Raw genomic sequence first — 20,121 nt, forward strand, 5'->3', positions numbered from 1 at the left:
ATGTTGTTGGTGACGATTCCATAGCCTTGTGATGGTGCTTGGGTGGACATTCACAGTTCTGGCAACATCTAATCGAGATTCGACTGCTTCCAAGCAACCAATGGCATTGTTGCGTTGTGCTTCAGTCAGTCTTGGCGTAACTGTATTGCGTGTCGGTGACTTAACACTGAGCTATGGAAACCGAGAACCCGTCACTTTTATAGGGATTTTGCACATGTAGCACTTGCAGAACATGCAGATCTCTCAAACAAATTTATTGGACACGAATGCGTTTTGGCGAAAATCCGATGTTTTCCTCCGTTTTCAAAGTACACAACTTTTATTGTCATTTTGGTCTGACAATCAGTGCCTTAACACGTGTAACATCACATACTCTAAGCTTGTAACGTTAATACATATATTTCTCTTTAAAATAAAAAACATATCCCTTTTGCGTTTCTTTTTTTTTTTTTTTGAAGAGTATAGTAATATCAGTGGAAAACCACGAAGGGTGCACAGATCGATGTGGGACAGCGGTGAATCTTCGGAGTTACAACTAAAATCAGGGGTTGTATTCCCCTCGGTGAACACAGATCGTCGATGTGGCGTTGCTATGAACAAAACGCAAACAAATACACAAATCGATGTATATGATAGACTCTTACTCTCAAGATTAATTACACTACTAAATGTTCATTAAATTTTAACAGGTTTACTTAGATATCTACAAATTAACTTCAGATGTCTTAGGATCGCAAAACCGAATTCACAAAACTTTTCTCATCAAAGATATAGTATCTTGTTATACAAAATATCACCACATCTGAAACCAGTTTAATACTGACAATATTGCTGCTGTCGCTTATGAAATGTCATGCAGTACTGGTCTAAGCTTTATAGGAACACATCTTAAAAACAAATTTTATTCTTTGATCTAGGTAATTTTTTGAAAAGAAAGATATTGTTAAACTTCACATCTAATACAAGATTTCTCACCTTTTTCTCTCAATAATAAGAGCGATATGTGTTTAGACTACAGATTAACTGATGTCTAACGGAAAAACGAAAGGTTCCAATAAAATGCATGAACAATAAAATAAAACAAAAACAAGTGCAGTTTAAAACATAATTAGTTTATTTAACACAAAAACTCGCCAGTGTCTCTTTGTGTCGTCTGAGTGGTAGGTTAGATAACTGTAGGAGAACAAAATGGAGTCCATTGATGAGCCACTGGTAAATTTACGTACAGATAACACTGAAATCCAGTATTCAATTTTCAATGGTGAACATAATACACATAAATCGTATTATGTAGTGTTGTGGATATGTTAACACCTGAAATTGTAAAATCTAAATGCTTCTACGTGTTTCAGTAGGTTACCAAAATCAAATTAACTCTGTTATTGTATGTAAGTTCCTTTAAAATTCACACAATTAAACATAAGTCTAATTCAAGTCCAGGTGAAGTCTACATAAGTTCTACTGTGTCAGGTTAAACTTTGTCTCAAATATGACAAATATTTGAGTTCCTGACTCAAGAAACAGTGGCTGGTGCCTGTCAAATGAACTGGTCAATGGACAGTGAAGATCATGGGCGAGTTCATCAACAGCTACTGTCCGATTCGCCAATAAGAATAAATTTGCAAGATAAATAAAAATCACGTGGTTATTTTTAAAATAAAAATGCTTGAGTGTCAGAATAAAGTGTCACAAATACATGCGGCTGTTTAATGTAGTTCAAGAGTCACTTGTAATAATCTATGTTTGTTAACTGTTTGCTATATCTGAATAATAAATCAGTTTCCTCTTCTTACAAATTTTCAAGCTAGAGATATATACCTATGTTAAAGCCACAGATAGGCGTGCTAAAGGTGAAAAGCTCTCCTGGATGACTAGTGGCTATCTGAAGACTTCTATAGCAAAATATGGGTACAATCATACATTGTGGTGGCATTTTATGTAGTTGACACCATTATAAATTTTCATATAAAACCACAGACAAATATCTGACCTTCGAATTTTGTTGAACATAAATGTCATATCTATTCTACAGTATTACAGGGATTTTCTAAAACTATTAAAGGTGTAGATTTTATGATTTAAGGTGTTGGAAAAGTTCACCAATCAACGGGAGTAAGGGAGATTAACCTTGAATGTGAGATGTTCCCACCAAATGTGGAAAACGTAAAAGCTCTTTATTAAACCCTTGTAGGCCCGGCATAGCCAAGCGCGTTAAGGCGTGCGACTCGTAATTCGCGGGTTCGCGCCCGAGTCGCGCCAAACATGCTCGCCCCCCCCCAGCCGTGGGGGCGTTAGAATATGACGGTCAATCTCACTATTCGTTGGTAAAAGAGTAGTTCAAAGTTGGCGGTGGGTGGTGATGACTAGCTGCCTTCCCTCTAGTCTCACACTGCTTAATTAGGGATGGCCAGCACAGATAGCCCTCGAGTAGCTTTGTGTGAAATTCCAAAAAACAAAAACAATTACTTTTATATGGTTAAAATCATGTACAGTACAGCTCATACAACGGTTTAAAGAATACACTGACTGGTATGCCTGACTTCAAACACAATTATTCTTATTCACACAGTTTGGCTTTTTCATATTTTTATAGTTTATCATGAACTGAAGAAAATGTTTAGATTCTAGAGGCCTAAACTTTCATGAAGTTTCTAGACTTTACTAATCATTATCCACATTACAACAACAACAACACACACTCCCTGTAGTGAAGAATACATTTAAATATAGGCCACAATATAGGCATGTTTGAAATGCAACATAAGTCTATATTTACATCTTTTTTAAAAATTAGTAACATTTATTAAAGTTGGAAAAAACAAACAAACAAAACAAAACTTATTTTTAGCATGTAATGCCTCATATATACAGGCATAGTAACAAATGATCCAAAAATGAAGAATGTTCTAGTAAATACATTTATTTACCAACTCTGGAATTTCATAATCTGAAATATATTTTGTAATATTTACTGTTACGTATTATAATTTATTTCGGACAAGTCTCCGATTTATTATTTTACGTACGGTACGTACTGCGATTTCAAACAGCTGGAAATTTTAATTTAGAAGTTAATTGAAAATTGATATGTATCAGATTTATTATGTTTGCCAACAAGATTGATACATAAAATTTTCTTTCATGGCACAAGTGTATTTTAATGTACAAACAATGATACAATTTATAATGGGCTGGCATAGCCAGGTGGATAAGGCACTCGACTCATAATCTGAGGGTGGCGGGTTTGAATCCCCGTCACAATAAACATGCTCTCCCTCTTAACTGTGGGGACGTTATAATGTTACAGTCAATCCCACCATTCGTTGGTAAAATAGTAGCCCAAGAGTTGGCATTGGAGTGATGACTAGCTACCTTAACTCTAGTCTTACACTGCAACATTATGGACGGCTAGCGCAGATGGCGCTCGTGTACTTTGCTCGAAATTTAAACCAACAATTTGTAATTGGTTATTACAAATAATGATTTATTTACAAAAGTTTTACAAACAATACTGAATCTTCCATCTGGTCTGAAAATGAATATTTTATCAACGGTTCACGAGAACGAATTAATTCTATGTTGATATCGGTACACTTCACTTAACGGGTAAGCTGTCTCTCGCTTCTCACACGTGTGACGAAGATAGGCATTGTTTTCGTAAAATTATTAACTTCTGAAGTTAATTCTCTAAAGTTAAGCGGTTTGTAATGTTCAAAATCTGTAAAGGTTCCTGGTCAAGTATCCGCATTTTCCCAAATAATAAGTGTTAATCACAATTATAGCTACCGATGCTTATAGTATACCAACCGTATCAATCCAATAATAGTAAACTGACTCTCCGCGATGGCCCGGCACGGCCAAGCATGTTAAGGCGTGCGACTCGTAATCTGAGGGTCGCGCTAAACATGTTCACCCTTTCAGCCGTGGAGGCGTTAAAATGTGACGGTCAATCCCGCTATTCCTTGGTAAAAGAGTAGCCCAAGAGTTAGCGGTGGGTGGTGATGACTAGCTGCCTTCCCTCTAGTCTTACACTACTAATTTAGGGACAGCTAGAACAGGTAGCCCTCGAGTAGCTTTGTGCAAATTTCTAAAAAAACACAAAGAAACAAGACTCTCCGCGTGTCGCTTTATAAACGTTAAGCGAGAATCTTAAAAGTTCAGTTGGCAACAGTGTAAAACATATATTGTTGATTCTTACACTCGAGAATCTTCTACAAATTAAGTGAACAGGCAGGACTTTGCATCACATATTTAACAATATAAGTTGTATGCATTTCTAAACATATAGCTAACTAAATCAAACATCCATATTAAAATAAATGTATAATAGTAAATCCATTACATTACTCACTTGAACTTATTTACATAAGATAATTTTCAACTGTACAAGTATTTTTACAGGTTCGTAATTTGTGATAAACATAACACTAGAAAAACCCTCCCATAAAATCACATAAAACAAGAACAATAATACCAGAGTTATATCTGGATGGGATTCTCTCGCAAGTTGCAAAATCAGCAAAATTCTTACGTATTACATTCAACTCGAAATTAACTTAGATAAACAGCATTGAAACCAGAATCTGAAAATGAGGGAGCTACTTTAAGATCCTGACAGGCAACAACCAAGGAGCTTCACCAGAAACCACTTTAAAAATATGCACAAGATCAGTCACAGAATAAGCCTGCAGAACCCGCATGTGAATTATTCATGCATAACTTACGTCAATAAATTACGGCAAATGCAAAAATATATTTCATCAAAAGCACAGCGAGTCTCATGCTCAAAATTCAATGTTTCTCCATAAATATTCCAATATGCCGACTCTACCAGACAGACTTATAGATAACTCGCTTCATCATTATACAAAAAATACAAATAAAAATGAAGTGATGAGCAAATTGAAAGGCTATATAATATATAAAACACCTAGCCCTAAGAACTCCACCCCTCTAAATATCATTCATCATGAATAAGATACTTACAAGCCAAATAGTGTTAGGTTAACTGACTTCTAGACACAAACATAGTTCTATTTTAAAAGGTTTTATTTGTCAAAATAGGATTATATGCGTGTATGTTCGACTGCAAAGTGTAACTGTACTATGAGCACACGGAACCGAAAAATGCAATTATACATTAACGAAGCTCAGTGCAAATATATATGTTGATATAATTCTATAAAATGAACATGGCCTGAAAAGGATATGTTGAATTAAACATTTTGCACAATGGACAATATTTAATATACAATACGTAAAATAACATGGTAACGGGGGTGTTACCTTGGAATAAGTTTAGATATGAATAGAATAACACCATCTCTTGATATGGAGGACGAGGTTTACACCCCCTTTGATCCAAACGTGGATCAAATTCCGACGTCGGACCGCATAAAGACACTAAACAATTTGTTTCAGTTCTTTTTGATGAGTTAATGGTTATAGTATTTAGTGAATGTTTCCCTCATTAAAAAGGTTTGTTAGAAGATCAGTGAAATTTATTGTTTTCGACATTATACATTAATCTTTCTGTTAACAAAATTTAAATAAAAATAAATTAGGGTTCAGGTAACTTTTGTTACTACCGTGTTTCTCCGATAATAAGACCTACCCATAAAATAAGACCTAGTGTGATTTTTGGGGATAGTTTTAATATAAGCCCTACCCTTAAAATAAGCCCTAGTTCAGAGTGGCAGGAAGAGGAAAGAAATAAAAAAAAATTAATTTATTAATTAGTTTAATAGTTAGTTAGTTAGTTTGTTTAAGTATTAATCAGTTAGTTTAATAGTTTATTTTAAATGGTTAGTTTCATAGTTTTACTTTGTAACTTCATTTATTTAATATATCAAAATAAGACATCCCCCGAAAATAAGCCCTAGTGTCATATTTTGGAGTGAAAATTAATATAAGCCCTGTCTCATTTTCGGAGAAACACGGTAATAGCTGTATCATGTAAGTGTGCGTTAAAAAGTACAAGAGGATATACTGACTAAACAAACGTTGTAAAAGTTAGGCAATAAAATCATAATATTGGAGTGAGAGAATTGAATTTTATTTTAAATTCAAATTGAATTTGTAAGGCTTTGGAAATTCAGAAAAATGCTTCCTATATTTTATTAAAATATTTATTTGTTTTGTGTACAACATACCTTTATTGTTAGTAGCAGCTTGACAAATTTATTGAGACAACACTTAGTAATGAGGCTCAGCTTGGCCAGTTGGTTAGGGTGCTAGATTCGTAATCTGAGGGTCGAGGCTCTCGTCACACCAAACATGCTCGCCCTTTCATCTGTGGAGACGTTATAATGTGACAGTCAGTCCCACTATTCGTTAGTAAAATAGTAGCCCAAGAGTTGGCGGTAACAGGTGATGTCTAACTGCTTTCCTTCTAGTATTACACTGCTGAATTAGGGATGGCTAGCGCAGATAGTCCTCGTGTAGCTTTGCGCGAAATTCAAAAACAAATAAAACGTCCCGATTTCGGCAGGACATTCCCGTTTTAGAGCTGTCGGTCCGGTTGTTCCCCAGAAATTTTAGGAAAGGAAAAAATTGTTTTCTTTGGAGGATAATGAACTTAAATACCGCACATTATAAAATCAATAGCGGTAACCACTATTGTATTATGACTGGACACACAATTTGTTTATAATTATATATTTATTGAGGATGTAATGATACGAAAATTAGCTTGTATATTTCCTCATGAAGCACCGTCAGGTGTTAGCCGTCGACTTTTACACGAAAACCATTGAAATGATGTATATTAGCTTTCAGTGCAATACAGTATGAAACTAATTTTCCTTCTTTCGTGATATGTGCTGAATGCCCAAAACATTTTTAACATTTAATTTTCGACTCCATGTCTTAAATTTTTCTTCCTAATAGCTGTAACGTTTCTCTTACTGATACATTATCGTTATATCAGTATCTTGAATAAAATATTGTGTATTGTTTTCATGTCCTAGGTTAATTATAACTATGAAAAATATAATATTTTATTATATACAACTGACAACTTTATTAATGTTTTTCTACTGCATTTGCCAAAAAATAAAAATAAAACATCAACAGATCCATTACAAATTTTACTTCACATAAACTTGTCGAAGCGTTTCTCAACCAAGCAGAACCTATGACAAAGGACGAATGGACCTTCCAAAATAGGCTCAGCATAGCCAGGTGGTTTATGTGCTCGACTTTTAATCCGACAGTCTCGGGTTCCAATCCTCGTCACACCAAACATGTTTGCCATTTGAGTCGTGGGGACGTTATAAAGTGATGACCATTCCCATTATTTGTTGGTAAAAGAGTAGTCCAAGAGTTGGCAGTGGGTGGTGATGACGAGCTGCTTTCCCTCTAGTGTTACACTGCTAAATTAGGGACGGCTTCCTGTACGTAGTGAAGGGACTCCCAGAGAAGGTTTTGTACTTTGTTTACCTCCTCTGGGATCTAAACATCCATCCACCTGCGTGTTTGCCATGCATGGTGACCCGTGAAGGGGAGGAGAGGATCCTTGTGGTTGAGGTTGAGTTCATTTGGGTCAGGGTCAACTGAGTGCCAGCATAGGACGTCCTCAACAGGTGTCGTGGACATTATGTCTGATAGTGGTGTTTGGGTATAGTGCTCACGAAACCTTGGCGTCATTCCAGTGACTTTGTATGACACTGTAGTGCATCCTCTCGTAAGGCTCCATGGCTGGTGGGGGCCAGCAGGCACCAAAATATCCTTTTTCTTTTATGGATACCCCTCAAATAAAGAAATAAACAAGCATGATAGCATAGAGAAAAATCTGACTACTGGCAAACGACCGTGCATTGATGGCTCTGTACGGTCAAATTCACAACTTGAATTTGTCCGGCGATTTTTAATTATACATTCTTTCACTGAAAAACCCTTAGGACAGATGTCTCCATTTTTTTTTATTCAGAATGGTTTAGAAGAGCTTGTTGGCTCACCTAAATCGGTAAAAAAATTACAGCCTGGAGACATTTTAGAGGAAACAGCTTCATCACAACATTCCAAACTCCTCTGGAATAATTCAATGTAGAATGAGGAGTAACCTCAATGGGTATATTCCCAATGGCCTTCGACTTCAAGAACACCAGGGTTTTGTGAGCACTATGCCCAAACACCAGCATCAGACACCATGTCCACAACACCTGTTGAGAACATCCAACGCTGGAACTCAGTTTACCCTAACCCAAGTGGACCAGCTGACTAACCAAAGGGAGGATCAGCCCCAGGGTTGAGAGGGATTTAAAGACAATTTCTGAGTCAGTGATCTTCACAGGTTCCACCAGCCAAGGCGTTACAACCGTGCGCCGAATTTTTACTTGTAGAGACGGGATTATAGAGCCAAGAAATGTTCTAATATTAACATTTACCACATCACGTCCTCTTACCATGATCAAAGCAATATATATGAATTGTAAACTAGGCCTTGTATTCCTAACCCTGTTAGATGATTTCATTGTCAATGATTTGGTCACTCAAAAATATCTTGCTGTGGTTCCTTGACATGTGCTTGTTGTGCTGATAAAGACCATGATGCTTTTGAATGCCAACTAGAACCACATCGTATTAACTGTAATGGTCCACATCCTTCCTATTTTACTTCTTGCCCTAAATGCGTGGAAGAGAAAGAAGTACAACATCACAAGACAGCTCATACATAATATTACTTATTTAGAGGGTCAGAAATAACTATTCCCAATTCCATCTCGGACTTATGCTGCTGAAATCCATCCCACTACTAGAGTAGGAGTCCAGACAAATCTTTCTGTGCCTCCTACAGAATCCTTAACAGCGCATCTTAATATTGTACCCTTCAAAATCAAGAAAGTTAATGAATCAGCATCTACTTCTATATCTGTCGTTACCACATCTTCCAGTCTTTGCCCAACGTCACCTTGTTCATGGAAACACCTGGGTGGTTCTAGTATTGATATTAGGGGTCGTGCTATAGAGCATATGCTCCTGAATCACAACCTGTCTCTCTTCAATACTGGCTCTTACACTTATTTTCATGCACCCAGTCAGTCATTTACTGCTATAGATCTTTCTATCTGCTCCCCTTTGCTTTTCACTTGCTTTTATTGTGAGGTTGACATCAATCCACGGGGTAGTGATCATTTTCATATCGTATTAAGAGATTGGCCGTGGTCAGTTCCACCTGACCCGTGTGTCTCAGTGAAAGTTGGACCAGGCCAACTGGCCCTCTTTCACTGCTCTTTTGGAACTTGATCCTGCCATCTTATGTAAATCATTGATAGATTATTGTGTAGCAGCAGTAACTAACTGTATTGTCCAAGCAGCTGCTCAGTGCGTCCCCAAAACTTCAACATTTTTCCCACTGCATCCCCGCCCTTGGTGGAAGTCTGCTTGTTCTATAACACAAAGAGCTCAGAAACGTGTTTGGGATAAATTTCGTGGTTATCTCATGCTTACAAACTGCATTGCATTTTAGCATGCCCATGCACAGGCTCAGGGAGTTAGATGTCAAAGCCAGAAGGAATCTTGGATTAGATATTCCTCCAGCATTTCTTTAACCACCAGTTAAAAAGTCATATGGGACAAGACCCAGAAGGTGTATGGACAGTATACTACTGCCTCCTCCATCTTCATATTTAATGGCCATGAAGTTGCTGATGCTCAGAGCATTGCTAATTCTTTTGGTGAATGTTTCTCTCATGTATCTAGCTTTTCAAACTCACCCCCTTCCTTCGTAGCTAATAAAACAAGACTTGAACATCTGCCTCTTTCCTTTTCGACAACATGGAGATATGGCATCTTGTGAGGCCTTTACTCATACAGATTGCGTAGAAATTTGCCACTTTTTATTAAGTATTTTTCACTGAACCACCGATTCTAGGTCCATATGGTCCAAACACTTTCCCGTTTTTTCCACAAAAACTTGAAGTCCCCGAGGGCTGTGTTCTGAGTGTCACACTTTTCATTATAAAGCTTAATGCCAATAGTGAACAGCTACCCCTACAATTGCAAATGGTCTTTTCGTTGATGACTTTCACATCTCATAAATCAATCATACACTTAAGTGGACTACAGCAAATGGTTTTCAACTTTCTCTCTCTTAAACTGTTTATATACATTTCTGCTGCCAACAGGGTGTTCATCCAGATCCAGAACTTTGTATTCATGATGATGTGCTTCCTATCGTTCTTGAGGCAAAGTTCTTGGGTCTTTTATTTGACTGTAAATTAAACTTTATTTCCCATATCAAACAACTTCTTGTCAAATGTATAAGAGCACTGACCTCTGTGTCCTCACTTCCACCTCTTGGGGAGTAGATTGATACTCCATGCTTAAAATTTATTGTGCCCTTATCTGATTCAAACTTGACTATGGGTCTATGGTTTATGGTTCTGCCAGAACCTCAGCACTAAAAATTCTGGATCTTACCCACCATCAGAGACTTCGCCTTTGCACTGGGGCCTTTCGTACCTCTCCAGTCCAAAGTTTGTATGTGGAGTCCCATGAATCTTCTCTGTATATTCGCCATTTGCAACTGTCTCTTATGTATGCTTCTAAACTTTGCTCTCTACCACAGCATCCTACTTGGGGTGGTGTTTTCCATTCTCAGTGGGCCACACTTTTCTATGATAGAAAATCTGCTGTTGTTTCTTTTAGCCTTTGTATCCAGGCACAATCAGAAGAACTGGATATATCTTTGAAAAGCATAGCAGTATCAACAGTTCGGCCTCTTCCATCATGGCTAATTACTATCCCCAACTGTGACCTGTTGGAAATATCGCTCTTTATTTGCTGAACATGTTTCAAACAATCCATCCATTCCCATATATACAGATGGTTTAAAATCAGGTGACTCTAGGTTCTGCCATGGTTTGTTACAGTTCGGTTGTAGCACACAGAATTCCCTCTACAATTTTTGTGTTCAGTGCCGAAATGTATTCCATTTCTCTTGCCCTGAATCATATTGAAACTATGCAATATACGAATTATACGATCCATACTGATTCATTCATGCATGCATTCGTAACATTACATCTTGCTCTATGAAATTTATAAAATTGTGTTCTGTGTGTGCTTTATAAGATTATATCTAATTTTTACAATTGTGTCATTACATTCTGTGTACTTCAAGAGAGCAGCTCTTGGGTCTAACTTGACAAGAATTCCATTTTAAACATTTTTGGCTTGGGAAAAGAAAAAGCATTCTCTGTCTATTCACACTTCAATACAAGTTTACTTATTGAATTTCATATTTTGTACTCTTATCTTCCTCTTTTTTATGTTTATGAAGGATAGTATACTTTTAAAATATTTCCATAAAAATGTACACAAGTTGGTTTTGTTTTAAGCTGTTTAGATGTTTTATACACAAGACTTTCTTGACTTATAACAATTTAGATCTTTATTACATTCTTTTAATGAAAAAGTGTGTAAAGTGTAACAGTTAATATATAAATTTGGGAAATAAGTACATACACATATATGTAAGTATAAAAGGCATCGTGTACAAAAATGTTTATTTTTGTCTAATTACATGTTTGTTCAATATTTAATTGAAATATATTTTGTAAGCATAGTATCAACACAAAACATTATTTTGATTTGTAGATAGCAGAGAAGGGAAAAGTTCAAGTGGAACAGGACAGAAAATAAAACAGTGTTTAAAGCTGGTCATCACATTAGTGTAAGTAATATTGTAAAACTGTGTGACTGTCACCACATGATGAGTATTATTAGTAAGTTAAAGTTTGTTGACCATCATCGTGGTGTAATTATAATAGATGAACTCTACTGGTCACCCCTTAATTCAATGAAATATAAATACATGTTATCATCATAATGTATCATCTTTTGTAAATATTGAAATTGTTTGATTGACATAAAAAGTAAGTGATCAACAATTTGTAAAATCATTCTTGAAATTACTGATCATTGCTGTGATATAAATAATAATATATTTATTTTCAGCATAGCTTCTACTTTGCTTAAGAAGAGGCAAGCTCACCTTAAAAATAGCAAGACAACTTGATGTAGAATTTTAACATTATATAGTACAAAATGCATTATTAATGAGTGTTGTCATAGAGCATATTTAAACTTGTTAAGTTTATTCTTTTCATTGTTAAGTATGTTTATCTGAAGAGTAAACTAGAATCTTCATAGTTATGAGTCTTCAAACAGCTCAGTGGACGAGAGATGTTTACATTCAACCCAGACTTGGCTGTAGAAGGCCGGATGGGTGAGTCTTCAAACAGCTCAGTGGACGAAAGATGTTTACATTCAACCCAGACTTGGCTGTAGAAGGCTGGATGGGTGAAGATGAGGCAGCATATGATCTATTTCCTCGAAAATAGTGAGGTATTAATATTTCATCTATTATCAAAGCATGAGGTCTTGTTTGTATGCTATTTTATCTCTTAAGGATTTTCTTGGAAATGTTATTAAGGAATGTTGCTTAATTAAACAGTATGTGTTTTATCCAGTTCATCAATATCATTTGATATCATAGTTTGTTTCTTCAAAGAAAAAAAAAAGTTGTACAGTGAGACATTTATATATTTTTATTTCTGTCTCCACATTACAGGCTGTGGTATCACAAGGATGTTGGAAGAATTCTCTTTATACAAAAAAGACATAATATTCATCTCTCTCTTTTTTGATTAATACCAGCAAACTTGGTTGTTAGTGTTGACACATCAGTAAACAGTTTTGTGTCTTTTTGTAGCTGGGAAATTGAAAATTGATTTTAAAATTCTTTTATAGTTTTGGAGGAAATAAAAATACACATTTAAACTCAAACCAAAAGTTTAAAAAATACATATTAATTTGCTTTCATGGTTAAAAACATGAAATAAATACCTCATTTAAAATATTTTATGAAAAGTGAATGAAATAATGAAGAAAACTGCCTATGGATATTGTATTAAAGAAAAGACATTAGGTGTCTAATGAGTCAGTTTACAAGCATTGTAAATGGTGAACTTTCTTCATTGAATGTGAAGTTTTAAGTCAAGTTCTAGAAAAGTTAATTACTTATGAAGAATCCGTCCCAGTTCCAGATTTTTCTTAACTGGAAAGGGGGGCAGTGAGACATATGCTGGGATTAAATCTGAAATTATGGTGAAACTAAATTTGTGGACAATAGTAGCTTTGGGGTTGGAGAACTATTTTAGCTCCCTCCCACTAGTGCTAGCTCTGTTATATTAATTCTTCAATTATATTTCTTATATAAATGTTACTTTTAAATTTTGTCTATGTCAATGCTAATGTAGATCAGATGTATTTATCATAAAATTTGAGGGCATTGGAACATATAAAAATTTAATCTTTGTAAACTTTCTTTGCAGTTGCAGAGCTGTGATTCATATCTGGAACTAACAGCTGAGACCCTTATCCTGCAAGCAAATGTAGGATTAACATTGTTACCTAATCTTCATGAAGTGAACAGAAGAAAAGCAAACCTATATGGTAAGAAGATGTACTGAGAATGTATTACATTAAGAAAGTAACTGTTACAGTTGTGCCTTAAATTTAATTCAAGTGTCTGTTGAATTAGGAAAGTTATAGTTAAGGTTTAATATGAAGTATCTATTTTAATAAGAGAATTGTTGACAAAATTTTAAAATGTATATGTTATAATAATATGAAGTTGGAACATAATATAAATTAGCTGTTAAAGTGAGATATTGTTAAAAACCATTATTCTTAACTGATAATAATTTTGTATTTAATGCTTATTAATTTAAAAAAAGGTGTCTTATTTAATGAAACCACAAATATTTCATTTTTAGAAAAAATTGACATTGAAAATGTTAAAAGAAAGGTCTGTCTGTGAAAGGTAGTTTGCAAATTTATTTACAGATACTAAAAAGCCTGAATGAAGCTTATAGCTAATAAGAATTATAAATGTATTGATATATGTAAAAATTATATATTTGCTTTGTCAGTTATTGTCAATGTTTTAAAATGTATTGAGAAAAATCAGGACAGATTGTGTTGATTAAATATCATATAGATAATTATATCAGTAATTGTTGGTATCGTTTTTAGTGGTATTTTGTACTAACATGGTGTTCATTATGATTGTTTCATTAAATAAATTTGTAGGAGAGGAGGGGAAGCAGCTGGTTGAGAAGATCATGTTGCTGCTACAGTAGATGGAGAAGCTGTTCCAATCAATGAAAACCTATTTGATGAAGATCTCCAAGAATTAGATGTGGAATAACCAATGCATAATAAGTAGAAATCCTATAAAGTTACAATGTCTGAAACTTAACTGTAGTGTGTGTAACTGAACATTGGCAGTGACTTGTGTCTCCCAGATTCTTCTTAAAGATAATTTCAAGATTGTTTTACGAATTGCTAATGCTTTACAACAGGTAAGATCTGTACCACTAGTAGATGCCTGCTCTTCATTTATTTATTACTTACTTACCTACAGCTGAACATTTATTGTTAATAGTTAAAAAAACACATTCTATTGAACCTGATGTTTTACCTTTGTCATTTTGTTCAAAACAAGTTACCAAGTTTGATTTAAGCAATTTATTGCTCAATGCAGTGAATAATATAGTGTTTCTGGAATTTAAATGCTAAAGTTACCTTAAAAACCAAAATTGTGTAAGATTGATAAAATGTTTTAAGGAAAACAAGATATAACAGGACTAAATGTGATTTTTAAAGAGCAATAATTTTTCTATCTTTAGGAATTTTGTTGTGAAATGTACATTTTTCATTGAATATCTCATAAATATTCATTATTGCAAAATAAATGGTGAAAAAAAAGGAAGCAGTGTGAATTTAATTCATTGATTGACACACATCAAATAGTGTTTTTAATTTTTGTAAATGCATAGTTGTATTTATTGAATACAAAAAATATTTAATCAACTTTCTACCAAATTCACAGAAGGATATAAACAAAAGTAAACATAATGCATTTCTGACAGTTAAATAGAAATAACAAAAAGTAAAAACAGATGTATTGATATTTAACTTACACAGTGTGTCTGCACTGAATTACTAAGCTCAGATTTAGACCTTGACCAAAAAAACAGTGAGAGAGTGAGCAACTGGTGAAACTACATTTTGTAGTTTTTCTGTATATTTTTATTTTAATTATAGAATTTTAAGCACAATTCTAACATAGTAAACTGTGAAACCTGAATACATTTATTTAATGGTTTGTCTTATTTTATTGCAAAAAAATAACTACCAGATGAAATAGTTTCAAACTTCAGAATTATTTTTATGAATTGTATAACTTGTCCAAATAAAACTTAACATTTTTATACTGAAACTGTATTTCAGACAGGTATTTACCTCTTCTCACCTCAAAGCTGTTTCAATCTTGATTTGCTCTCTAAACATTGCCAAAAAAACACTTTTCACCTAGCTCATCAGTCTTTTAAAACATGTACTGATCATGCAACTGCCTTCCAACAATCCTACTGTACCATCTGTACCAGCACAGCTAATGCAGTCTATTATTCTAGCATAATCCTCACTCTCAAGAACTGTCATATTCAAACTAGAAACACTGGCAAATCATTGGGGAAGGAAGTGGTTGAAGTGAGGCAAGTATGTATCAAAATACATTGTCAGGATTAGAAAATGTGAACTTATGAAATGGTCTCACTTCTTCTCACCTCACTTTGAAAAACTAGAGGGGCAGATGAACATGCAAAAAAAAAACAAATTCAAGCAGAAAGTAACCACACTGAAAGAACTGGTGTGCAAGATTAAAACAGAAGTCACATCTGTGTGGTTTTGAACTATTTCTCAAATGGATATGTTCTTTACTGGGTAAAGAACACTTGCATTGGGAAAGACATACAGTACCAAATCAGTATAAGTGTTGGAGAACAAGACTTGGATACCATGACAAAGTTGAAAAAATCTAATGTGTAAGTGATAGCAACTCATATAAGTGCCAATTGTACATCTTCAGGTTACACTGAATTATGACAAGTGCAATCTATCCAGTTGAAACACCTCATATGAGATACTGTAAGCAACAAGTGCAGCTTATCTTGTCAAAATGCTTTGTATCAGATATTGTGAGCAATAATTGCAGTCCATCCAGGCTAAACAGCCAGAGAAAATACCTTTGATGTGCAGCTGTGTTATGAGGATACATATAAATATAAATACATATATATATGAGTGTGATCAAGAGAACTGTCATAACTAGCTCATTGTCAGCATACATATCCTACTTATGCAGCAAACCAAAGTACCAAACATAATGACAGTGAAACATAAAGGTACAAGAGAGGCTATGAGTAAAGGACCATGAAGGGTACGTGAACAGACCAAGTACAGTCTGCCCAGGCAGAAAACGTTCAGGGAAGTGCCTTGGAATACAACAAATAATGCCAAGTGAAGTACATCTGGGCAAAACATCCAGTGGAAAACTTTACATGAGTTTGCAAGATCAACAAGTGCAGTAAGCTCAGGCAAAAAACACCCAAGGGAATTGCCTTCGAGATAAAATATTATGGTCAAGAGTAATCTACCAGGAAAAACATGTCGAGAAAGCATCTTAGGATATGTTAGATAATGCCAAGTGCAGTCCATCCAGGCAAAAAACATCCAGTGCATGCATGAGAATTATTTGATCAACAAGTGTAGTCTGCCCAGAGAATCACCGTAGATGTACAATACTGTGGTCTACAGGGAAAGGCATCCATGGAAAGCACCTTAATATATGTTGAATTATGCCAAGTGCAGTCCATCCAAGCAAAATTCTTCCAGTGGAAGTGCTTTGCATGAGAACTATTTGATGAACAAGAGTGGTCTCCCCTGGTAACAACCAGGAGGTAGCACCTTTGGTATAAATATGGTCTGGTCAAGTGCTGGTATAAAAACATGCAGGGGAAGTGTCTTGGGTTAAGACAGATTATGTCAAGTGCAGTCCATCTGGACAGAAAATATCCTGTGGAAACACCTTTCATAAGAATTTTGTGAGCAACAAGTGCAGTCAGCCTGAGCAAAAATGTTCAGGGGAAGTTTCCTTGGATCCTGATTGTTATATTACAGTGTATCATTGTTCAGTATCACAGTAAGAATAACAATGCTTGCCCTCTTGTTGTTGAGTGGGTACACATAATCTACAAACTCAATTTTAGTTTATTGTACAAAAACTACTCAGGAGGAATCTTCCTTGGTTCACCACTTCAAGAACTGAAAGTGGAAAGGACTCCTCTACTCCACTAGAAGAAAGGGAATAAAATACATGTTGGGAGTCCAGAGGAATGACATAGCAGATACAGTGCTATGGGTGTCTGCAATTACCTATACGGAAAAACCCTAATTATAGAAGCCAGGAGTCAGTAGGGATAGGCAAAAATCCTTATCTGCTTTACTCAACAGACCACAGTTTTCCAGAAAAATAACAAACCTATAAACTATGAAAATGGACTTAAAACAAAAAATAATAAGCAACACCTAAAGTACAAAACCACTAAATGAACTGAGAAGGAAAAAGATAAATAAACATCAAATTTGTTAGTCCACTCAAAAAATACCAAGAACACAAAAATAAAACCTATCCTGAAGAACATGAGAAGAAGTTAATAATAATTATTTTTAAAACTCAAATCAATCACAAATTAGATGCGACTGGTAGTAAGAAAAAAAGCAACTTGGAAACATAAACAGTGAAAGGAAGTACAAATAATGAGCCAACACACCCCACAAAGTGGCCAAAGTTATAATTACCCAAACAGTAATGATCCTGCATAACTTGGACATGTATAGAAAATTAAACAAAACAAATTGAAACTAAAGTATCTGAGATGATAAAAGAACTATAATAATCTAACTTACCAAATACTGAACATATGAAACATGAAAGAGCAAACTAAAGAGTGGGAAAATTAGACCAATCCTAAAGCTAAAATGACTTTCTAAATGTGGATATACCTACTGGGAGGGAGTAAAACTTACCACAGACCTTCTGGTAAGAATAACAACACCACCCAGGAGATTACATGAAGGTATAAAAGTAGGAAAGTATAACAGAAAGAAATCTCCACACAGTAGTTAGAACCTTTCTACAAAAATCAAAGCCTGTGTTTCCCCAACAGACATCATCAACCCTGAGAACTGGAGATTGTGTCAAAACCATGGCTACTATGGATGGAGATTCATTACCTGCCATAATAAATTTCATATTTATATGAAAAATTAGAATTTGGAAAATGGAATTATTTCTAAAACAAATGAGTAGAAACAGCAGAAATTAAACACAGGAAGTTAAAACTGATAAAAATTTGTGATTAAGCTATATCCAAATTTTGTAGTCACATGTACAAATTAAAAACACATCTATACACTACAGGGTGGCCCATAAGTCCCTACCCATCCATATGTTATTATGTTATATTCAATTACGCATGTATTATAAATTTGTTTCTTTTTTTTAGAGAAATATGGCCGATGTAAGCCCATTTACACTTGAAGAGCGTATTGTGACAAATACATCGGTACATGAGTGCAGCGAGAATGAGGGACAGCACACAGATACATAAGATATATGGATGGGTAGGGACTTACAGGCCACCCTGTAGAATGCTGATCAAGAAAGTGTAAGTTGTGCTAGAATAATAGAGTGAGCTAGTTGTTCTAGCACAGATGATGCAGTAGGACTGGTAAGGGTAGTCACATGACCACCTCATGTTCTGAAGGTGTGCAAAACTGTTGGGGTATAGAAGACTGCCATGCAAAAAAGAAAAGTTTTAGCAATGCTTAGAGGGTAAACTAAGACATCGAGAGAGCTTTGTTGGTGAGGAAGTAAGACCATCTAGAATATTTTATTATTTGCATATGTGTGTGTGTATGTAATATTTGTACAAATTTGTAGCTTTGAAATTTCAAAAAGATTTCATTATAATACATTGTTTTAAAGAAACAATTCATCTCCAATCTCTGTCATGAAGGGTAATAACATAACCAGAAGTGTATACTTTTTGCTAAATCAGTCTATCACGTATAAGGTTTCACCCTCAGCATAAGGAGCTCATAATCCTTCTTTGGCAATACTGTACATATGGTATTATACAATGGTAGCAGGAATTACATGTAGCTATTTGAAAACAATGGTTAACAAATGAGATTTTAACATAAGCTTTAATTTCTTAATATCAAAATGAAATATTTAAATTAATTGTCAATCTTCACTTTTCTTTATAACACATTTTTGCTCCAAATTTCACAAATCAGATAATCTTTTAAACCCTATTTCAACTCTTCAGTTTTAATACTTTTAATGCAGATTAAAAAACTTTTATTATAAATACTGCTAAGACAATATATTTTTTATAGCCAGCAATTACCTTGTTTTACTCAGATATAAATAAGTCTAACCTACACCCAACGCCCTCTTTTATTTAAAATATATTAAAATATATATTCAGGAAAGTACTAAAAACAGTCCTATCAAAAATTATGGTCAACTTTTAAAGATACTTCAAGTTTGACTGCAAAATGTACAAGATCCACAAATAGTAAATTACTTCATTTCTTCTGTATTTTTTACTTGTTGTTATAAGAGTGACTAAAATGTAAAAATAGAAAACTGTTTGGATACAGGAATATCAATGAAAAAATATTGATTAATTTATGCAAGAAGAATGCAAGCAAGAAGCTATTCTGCACCATAATGTGAACTATATATATGTGTATACTGACTAGGTGATTTCTAGCTTGTTACACGGGTTTATTGGTTACATATAGTTCAAACAGCAGTAAAATAATAAAATGAGAAGAAAATAAGATGCAAGTGTTACAAGCCTGAGGCTGTTTGTGATAACTAATTTTATGCATCATTCTAGAAAGAAAAAAAAGGATAATTTATATCTATTTTGCAATTTGTGTGGTAATTACAAGGTCAGTTAACTAAATAAACCCTGTTCAGTGTTAGGGTAAATCAAATAACAAAAATATAACGTTTTATGCAAAAAAATACTTCTGATATTCATGTAAGAACTTCTAAAGGTTATGCAAATGAAATGTGAATATTGGTAAGATGAAAACCAATTTTAATCCTGACATAAAATTACTTTTACTCAGACTAGTCTAAGTCATATTCTGACTCTATAAGTTCACACAAATTCCAGTGAAATG

The 20,121-nt window shown here is 34.5% G+C and overlaps 2 long non-coding RNA genes across 2 annotated transcripts in view; one reads left to right on the top strand and one right to left on the bottom strand.

Moving 5' to 3' along the window:
- Nucleotides 1–12,004: 12,004 nt before the first annotated feature.
- The window catches only part of LOC143251490 (uncharacterized), a 14,013-nt gene continuing 5,896 nt past the window's right edge, over nucleotides 12,005–20,121 (bottom strand). The window contains exon 2 of the long non-coding RNA XR_013028592.1: nucleotides 12,005–12,329. This is a non-coding gene — a long non-coding RNA (uncharacterized LOC143251490). The remainder of the gene's footprint in view (nucleotides 12,330–20,121) is intronic.
- On the top strand, nucleotides 12,380–14,350 carry LOC143254454 (uncharacterized). Its single transcript, XR_013030200.1, has 3 exons — nucleotides 12,380–12,430; nucleotides 13,341–13,461; nucleotides 14,101–14,350. It is a non-coding gene; the product is annotated as an uncharacterized LOC143254454 (long non-coding RNA).

Source organism: Tachypleus tridentatus, chromosome 6, assembly GCF_004210375.1.
Source record: "Tachypleus tridentatus isolate NWPU-2018 chromosome 6, ASM421037v1, whole genome shotgun sequence".
In the NCBI taxonomy this organism is placed as follows: domain Eukaryota; kingdom Metazoa; phylum Arthropoda; class Merostomata; order Xiphosura; family Limulidae; genus Tachypleus; species Tachypleus tridentatus.